The sequence below is a fragment of the Sceloporus undulatus genome, chromosome 2, assembly GCF_019175285.1.
Source record: "Sceloporus undulatus isolate JIND9_A2432 ecotype Alabama chromosome 2, SceUnd_v1.1, whole genome shotgun sequence".
Taxonomy (NCBI): domain Eukaryota; kingdom Metazoa; phylum Chordata; class Lepidosauria; order Squamata; family Phrynosomatidae; genus Sceloporus; species Sceloporus undulatus.
In genome coordinates, this window is record NC_056523.1 from 49,566,335 (window position 1) to 49,574,972 (window position 8,638).

Sequence of the window (8,638 nt, forward strand, 5' to 3'; positions counted from 1 at the left end):
TAGAATCCGGGTTAGAAGCATTCTCTAGCAAAGTGTAGAGTGTGAAAACAATGCATATAGGCCCGTTTTCCCTCCGGTGATGTCCCACAAGCCTCACAAGCTGACCCCCTGACAATGCTCTCATATCTTTTTTTCATATGCTCTCATCTGAGTCCTTTCCACAATGGTGACTGGAAATGACATTGATTTACTTCCTGTAACATTTTGAAGGAGGACTCCAACAAAATAGAAGTGTTTTTGCTCTTTCTCTTTTGGGTGATTGTGGGGCTTGAGTGCACACTTTGGCAGCTCTTTGGTTTTGGAAAACACCTGAAAAATCTCACCAAAACAAAATGGGGATGGGGGTCTTGGGGGCCTGGGCCGAATCTTCAGGGTTGCAAAATTTGTCCCGGGGTTGCATGTGTTCACAGGCTGCACTTTGCTTCCCATAACTTAGTTATATTAATGTTTACTTTAATATTTTGTGGTGTACCATGGGCTTTTAGCGTATTGCAGTAAAATGTTCTCTGGGGGAAAAGATTCGCAAATCTTTCTCTTTGTTCTGCTTCTGTGTCATGTTTTGAATAGTTAGTTGGTTATTTAGGGCTTCTTCTCTTTCCTTCAGTAATACTAGTAATACTAGTAAGCCATGATTGTACAATGGATGTGGCAACTGTCATCTCGGCCTCAGAGGAAGCCATCAAGCAGACCCAGCAACATCGAGGACTGCCTGAGGAGGAGGGCCCCTCCTCTTCAACTGTCATCTCGGGCCTCAGAGGGGCGCCATCGGCAGACCCCCAGCAACATCGGGGACTGTCTGAAGGAAGGGCCCCTCCCTCTTCAAACTGTCATCTCGGCCTCAGATGGAGCCATCGGGCAGACCAGCAACATCGGGGACTGTCTGAAGGAAGAGGCCCCTCCCTCTTCAACTGTCATCTCGGCCTCAGACGGGAGCCATCAGGCAGAGACCCAGCAACATCAAGGACTGCCTGAAGGAAGAGGCCCCTCCCTCTTCAACTGTCATCTCGGCCTCAGAGGAGCCATCAGGCAGAACCCAGCAAACATCAAGGTTCTGCCTGAAGGAAGAGGCCCCTCCCTCTTCAACTGTCATCTCGGCCTCAGAGGGAGCCATCAGGCCGCCCAGCCAACATCAGGGAATGCCCTGAAGGACAGACTTCTCCCTCCTTTAACTGTATTTTGTATTATATTCTGATTTTACTGTACACCGCTATGATCATCGCGGAAATAGCGGTCTTAAATAAAACGTATTATTATATTTATTAATAAGATACAATAAGCACAATAGATGTAACTATATAATTACATTAATGAGCACGCAAAAAAAAAAAAAACAAAAGACAGTTCCAGAGTGAGAGGAAAATTTACTTATTATTTTGCCCTCACTCATACGGTGCTGGGGGGTGGGAAAGTGGGAATTGCTCTCTCAGCTGCCACAGACTATTGCTATTCTCTGTTGCTGGAATTGATGATCTCAATATGAATTATGATAAACTGTATTGCCCCTCTTTTGAACTTCTCCATAACAGGCTCCATAGACTTAATGAAAAATTACCTTCTCTACATTTGTACCTCAAAAATGATCTGATTCTGAAGGTTTGCCTTGGTCAGACAATACAGCTTGTAGTCTACACACATTATAAATGCACACATAGTCGCAGATTTCTTCTGAAACTGTACACACATCCGTTGATAAGTCCTGAAACCTGCCAATACTCATATGATATGCTTCTGTAAACATATGCGCATTCCACAACAGCAACCCACTACTTTTTTCGGGTTCTAGATGTAGTGATTACTGCATACACCTGCATGTCCACTGCAGATGAGTGTGTATTGTCTTCCACCATTTCATACCCAAGGGAGGATAACACCTTTTGCTGTTTCAGTTCAGGATTTCCACATATCCCATATATCTAAGCAAGCATACTTAGGTGATCTCACCAGCAACTGCATCAATCATTTCTTCATCTTCACTTTCGGCAATTCAGTCAAGAGATGAACTGATCGTTTTTGGAACTTGAGGAGCATCTGATGATTTCAAATGAAGGGGTACAATAGTTTGGCCTTTGGCATGAGGCAGGGGGGGCCACTTTTGAGCTCTGGAAGCAGGCAGTGGAAGAAAAGTCCGCCTCATCGAAAGGAAGGAATTTGGAGCAATGGGCAATATAAACCAGTGAAGGATTTCCTTTTGGTGATACCCTGAGCTATCCCATGTGAACTAAAAATATTCTTGACACCCCGTGGCACATGGAAGCCCATTTCTGCCATCTGAGCGCATATGTACCATCTCAGCCAAAATTCTTGGTGCTTTGGCTTTAATGTGTTCATATCAAGGTTTTTCTTTGTATCATCCTTTTGTTCATCCTTTTGCTCAGCTTTTGCTCGATTTTGGGGCATCCTTTTGTTCACTCTTTGGTTTACTCTTTTGTGTCACCCTTAGAGTCAGCCTTGTTGGTCACTCATGGGTTGTAGTTGATGCAAGGAGATCTAAAGAAGGAGGCAGAATGTTGAAAGAAAAGAAATCTCTGCAATTCTTTAAAATATTTTTCCGAGAGATAATTATGTTAAGTTTGTTTCACTATTAAAAAGAGGGATTCTTGTTGCATCTTAAAGATAACCCAATTGTATGTGACATATCCGGGGTAGCCATGTCTGGCATATAGCAAAGTACAGTAACATACAAAATCCACAAAACCGTTATACCATTTTTAGGCCTACCCAAATGCATAAAATATACATTGCAAGCTTTCAAATCTCTACTGGCTTCTTCATCAGCCAAATGTGTTAATAATAATAAAGGAAGAAACAAAATTGATGATGTTAGTCACAACTGTATGTTGAGAGGGCGATGTGGAATGTAACAGAAATGCAAACAGACTGGCATTGGTAACTGAGTGAACCGCACAGTTACCATTGGTCTTAGCCACAACATAGTTTTAAACGGACAAAGGAGGATGACACATTTACATCTGAGTATAGATGAACCGATGAATACATGTTGGCAGAGAGAAAATCTGTATATTGTTATCTGCTAATTGGTAGAGGTCAGAATAGAAAAAATAGTCAGACATAGCCACAACAAAGAAGAGAGTTTCTTGGAGATGGAAGAGAGGGGAATATACCAGTTATACACATCCTTGAATGAAAATCAGCATATTACTGTTGCTCTACAAGAGTTTTAGAGTCCTTAAAAAGTCCCTATCTCTGTTTAAAACCTATGTTTGAGAGACTGGAATTCTTAGTGCTACCCCTATTTATCTTCCTCCTTTTAACTTCCTTTGTTCCACCGCCCTAACATGTTTTGGCATTTCTAATCTATTCCACATTCTTCCCCCCATTTGCATTTGTATAAATGACTCTCTGTGTTCTATTAGGCTGTACTCCATGCATTGCGGATGGGATTATAGTCCACCAGATATTATGATGAAATAAACTGATTAATGTGCAGTTTGTTGTCACATGTTAAGCTGTCCTTGATCTTTCTTCATTTTTTAAAATCATAACTGGGCTTCAGCAGAGATACAATGTATTTTATTGGACTAACTAGAAAATTACATCTGTGCAAGTTTATGCATTGTCTTCTTAGATGACAGATGTATAGGAGCTGAGCTCTATATTATGATTTGGAGATTGCAGTATGCGATTAATGGTCCAGCTGCCAAAAAAAAAAAGAATAAAATGGTTGGGAAGAAAAGTGGGCTTTACATGCAGAGAGAGAAAGAAAACTTACATTCATTATTCTACCTCTTAAAATTCAGTATATAGACATATATGGATCGCCTCACTTTCTTAAAATTTCTTATATAGTACATTAATGGATTATGAGACCCAATTCTAGTAAGCCAGTAGCTCCTCTGAGTTTCACACTTATTACTTCTGATATTCTTTAAATAGGTTAAAAAAGAAGAGAAGCAAATTGAACCCTCATAAATTATTGCAAAGACTATGAGCATTCATAACATGAGATTTAGGGGGCCCATCTACTTCCCAGCACAGAAGCCCATGCCTGTTTTTATTGTCCCACATTCACAATGAGAGTATTAAAAACCGTCTAAGCATTCCAAGTGTAATCGGATAAATTACTTTGATTTACTTAGAACAGGCAACTGAACGCACTTTTAATTACAAAGTAAACTTTCAGATGGACTAATAAACTGCCAGTCTTAAGTTTTATGTACCGACTATTAGTTAAGAACTGTATGCCCCAAAATTGACCCTAAAATTTTGAGTAGACTTATATAAGGGCCAATACATCAGTCGTGCTTAGAAAGATTCCTAAAGCAAGGCAAGTCTGATCACCAATGCTTTCCCCCTCCAGCCCATTTTGCAAGCCTTTGCTTCCTGTTGGAAAAAACTTTCCATTAAATCCACTTGCTTTTTCTCTGCGTCCTTGCAACGACCTGGCTTCCTATGCAAAAACCTCTCCTTCAAATCCAGTAGCTTCTCTTCTGGTCCCTTTTGAGAGGACTGGCTTCCTATCAAAAAAACAACTCTCCATTTAAAACCATCTTCCAGTCCCTTTTGCAAGACCTTGCTTCTATGAAAAACCTCTTCATTTAAAACCCACTTACTTCTGTCTCCACCTTTGCTTCCAGGAAACAATGCTCCATTTAAATCCACTTGCTTCCTTGTTCAACACCGATGTTAAAAACCTCTCCTGCAGCACCTGGGAACGGTTGGGAAAGGTCCAGAGAAGGAGGCGGAGGGACGTAAGTGGATTTCCCCCTTTCCATCCTTCTCTAGCCCCCTAAGTTTTACCCTTTTGACTTATTGACAGGGTCATACCAAAATCTAGGATTTTGACCCTGAAACCTTCCCTTGCCTATACACGACATCGACTTGTACATGAGTATCTAGGGTAACGTTCAGTTTTTCTATGACAGGCTAGGGGCTGATATCGAGGAATGACAAATTAAGTTCAGCCTCCTCACATAAGTCGCTTGGGGAGAAACTGTTGCTTGTGCAGGCCTACCTTTGTTCAAGTTATTCATTGCTATTTCCATTCTCCTTCTTCCCTTCTTCATACCATACAAAACTGCTACCAAGAAAGCCAGCAACCTCCCATATGAATCAGTGTTTCAAAAAGATGTTCTCCAGATGACAGAGGCAGAGGGGATATTTTTTTTGGTCCTGACAAATGACTTCATGACTTTTTCTGGAAAGGAAAGTGTTCTTAGAGGTTGATAGCACTCCCTCTTTATTAGAAATACTCACCCCTTAAGTGAAGAGTTAAGTTGTGGAACCATAGAATAGTGGTAGAGTCCCAGCAGATTCCAGGTTCAGTCCCTGGCATCTTCAAATAGGGTTATAACACTTTCAGCCTGAAACCCTGGAGAACTGATGCCAGTCAGTGCTAGGGAATACTGACTAAAGGGACTAGAGATTTGACTCAGCTATAAAGCATCTGTTTCTAATAACTAGAATTATTCACTGTGTTGCAAATATCATAAAAACAATCATCCAAAACCAGCTCAGCTCAATTTCAGCAGTATGTTCCAAAACATTGCGGCCTATTGTTATTCAGCCTAATACACGAACTGTGCTATAACATTCTAAAGAGTAGAATATATGGTTAACTGTTCTTATTTACTCTATTCCTTGACTGCATTTTTTAAAATTTGGTTGGGGGGTGAGGGGGAATTTGTTTCAATGGTAAACTGATATTTTACTCTATTCCCAATGTATGGTTTTCAAGATGATTGTAACCTGCCTTGATTCCTTGAGAAAGGCCGCATCCCAGACTATACACTAAATCATATTATTATTATTATTATTATTATTATTATTATTATTAAGAGTTACTGGTAAGGGCTATGGGAGGACCCCATTTCAAATCCTCACCCAGCCATGGAAAGCACTGAGTGACCTTGGAGTTCGTTACTACTTCACAGTTTACCCTACCTTGCAAGAAATTAGAACCCAACAAACACTCTGGATTAGTATTTGTTAGTTATCCTGAGACGACATTGATGTGTTTTTGGATGGTGGAAATCTCTTAGATAAGAAATCCCATCGACACACAACCATTGTCCACAACACCTGACAGGCCAACATTTAATGGTTCTCTTCCACTTAGGAATAATAACATGGACGATGTCTGAATATACATGCTCATGCCCATGCACACACACACTCAAACCTATCTGCACTAGGGTGATTTTTTTTTTAAAAAAAGCTAAAGTAAATAACCCCTGTATCAACGATGCTTTTATTGGAAAAGATGTAGATATCTCACTATCACCACAGATGCTGTTTCACACATTAGCAGATGGAAGTTGTGTTGGCAATGTGGCATGTCTCTAGATACTGACCATTCTTCTGTCATAACAGGAGAAAACCTTCTAACTTGGATCCTTTCGGGGACAGAACTTTGTTCATTGGGAGATTCAGTCAGACCTCTGAAGGGCTTTAGCAGCTGGAAAAGGGAGCATCTGAAGCCTGAGAAGTTCTAAAAAGCAATTTCCCCCAATTCTTGAAAACTGACTTAACAAAACTGAAATTTACACCGGAATACTAAGGAAACATGCAATGATTATCTCAGGAGATTGTTGAGGGGCTGCAATTCAGTGGTTAAAGCATTATTTTGCACACTGATTATGAAAGGTCATATCCACATACAGCTGTTTCAGTGAATACTGAAAGCTATGGTCTGATCTGGTATGAGAGAACCTGTCCTGATGGATTTTTTTTTTTGAGGGGGGGGGCAGCTGTTTAGTTTGGCAGTTCCCATATTCATTCCCTAGCACCTCCAGGAAAGTTTGCATAAAAACCCACCTCTGAAACATTGAAGACTTCTCCCAGTTAATACAGACCAGGGGTTACCAACATGCAATCCCGGGGCGCAAGAGTTCATAGGTCCGTTTCATGCAGCCTAATTTCTAAAGCACCTTGACTCAGCTAACAAACAATCCGTTCAAACCTAATGCCTCCCACCCACTCTCATAATGTTTGGACAGGACACAGTAGCAGCATTACAATCCTGTACCAAGCTTACTCTAAAGTCTTATTCTTCAGATTGTGAGTGGTATTCCATCCCCACTAGTCACAGGCCTCAAATGACTTTCATGAGCGGTCAACAACCATTTGTACCAAAAGGAATCCCTACCCCTCCTATACGAGATTCCATTGAAAAATATGCTTCCTCACATAGAAGCTTCCTAGCTTCTGTGACTGTGTTCTCTCTTCTTACCCGGACATGACAAAGAGAGGTCTTAAAAAATCAATTTCAATTTCATGACTGTTTTCCATTTGATGCTCTTATCAACTGAATGCAGCTACTCTTTACATGAGTGTCAAACTCAAAACCCCACGACATAAAACTGTATTCCCATTTGTGCATAACATTAGTCACACCATCTGCTGCCATCTACTGGACGTAACTTTAGTACAGTTTTAGGACCAAATGCCCACAAGGACAGCCTTTCTATTATATTAATATAATAATAATAATAATAAATAGTAATAATAATATAATAATAACCTTTATTTCTAAAGCGCTGTAAATTTACACAGCGCTTGTACATACATCTAATTAATTGATGGTTCCCCGCCCTCAGGCTACCACTCTAAAAAGACACGACCAAAAGGAGAGCGGCAGTGGTGGTGGGGAAGGGGCCTGCTACGTAGATAATACCATATAAAATACATAGCCATTACCGGAAATGATTCAATTAAAAACAGACAACAAAAGAACATCAAATAGCAAGTGACAATTATGCAATGCCTGGTGGGAACGCTTCTCTGAACAGGAGGATGTCTTCAGCTCCATTTGAAAGCTGGTTTTTAAGGAAGTGATGGCTCTTGTTCGCAGGGGAAGATGGTTCCAGGAGTAGGGGGCAGCAAGTGAAAGTGGGCAAATCCCGAGCTGGGGCCAGAGGAATCCTGGGCTGGGACCGCAGACCTTGACCTACCAGAACAGAGGGCCCCTAGTGAAGGTGAGGGGAAATAAGGTCTGATAAGTAGGGAGGGCGCCAGCCTGGAGGGCTTTAAACGTTGACAGCAGGAACTTATTACTGAATGTGGAAAGGGAGGGGGGGAGAGCCAGTGAAGGGATTACCAACCAGGACGATGTGGCAGAGCAGTGGTGGATGTGATAATGCGTACAGCTGAATGCTGAACAGAGATTAAAGGACGGAGGTTGAGAGAAGAGGAAGCCATCCAGAGGAGACGTTACAGTAATCAAGTCGTGAGACCCATAGGGCTGGACCAGGATCTTGGCAGTAGAGGCAGAGAGATATGGTCGGATTTTGGCAATATTGTATAAAAAGAATCGCCTTCGCTGTGGTCGGATCTGAGGGATTACACGACAGAGACGAATCAAGATAAAACCAAGACTGCGGGCTTGCTGGACTGGTTGACATAGAAATGTTGTCCACAGAGACAGAAAAGGAGTGTTGAAGGGTGGGCCTAGGAGGAAAGACAAGAAGCTCCTCTTGGACATGTTGAGCTTCACACGCCGATGGCGCATCCACTGCGAGACAGCTGTGAGACATGACGAAACTTGCTGTTCAAGCCTGGAGAAGAGGTTCGGGTGGAAAGATACAACTGGGTTTCATCGGCATACAGATGGTAGGAAAACCAAAAGAGCTAATGAGTTTTCATAAGGACCAGTGTGTGAGAGAGAAACACAGAAGGGGAC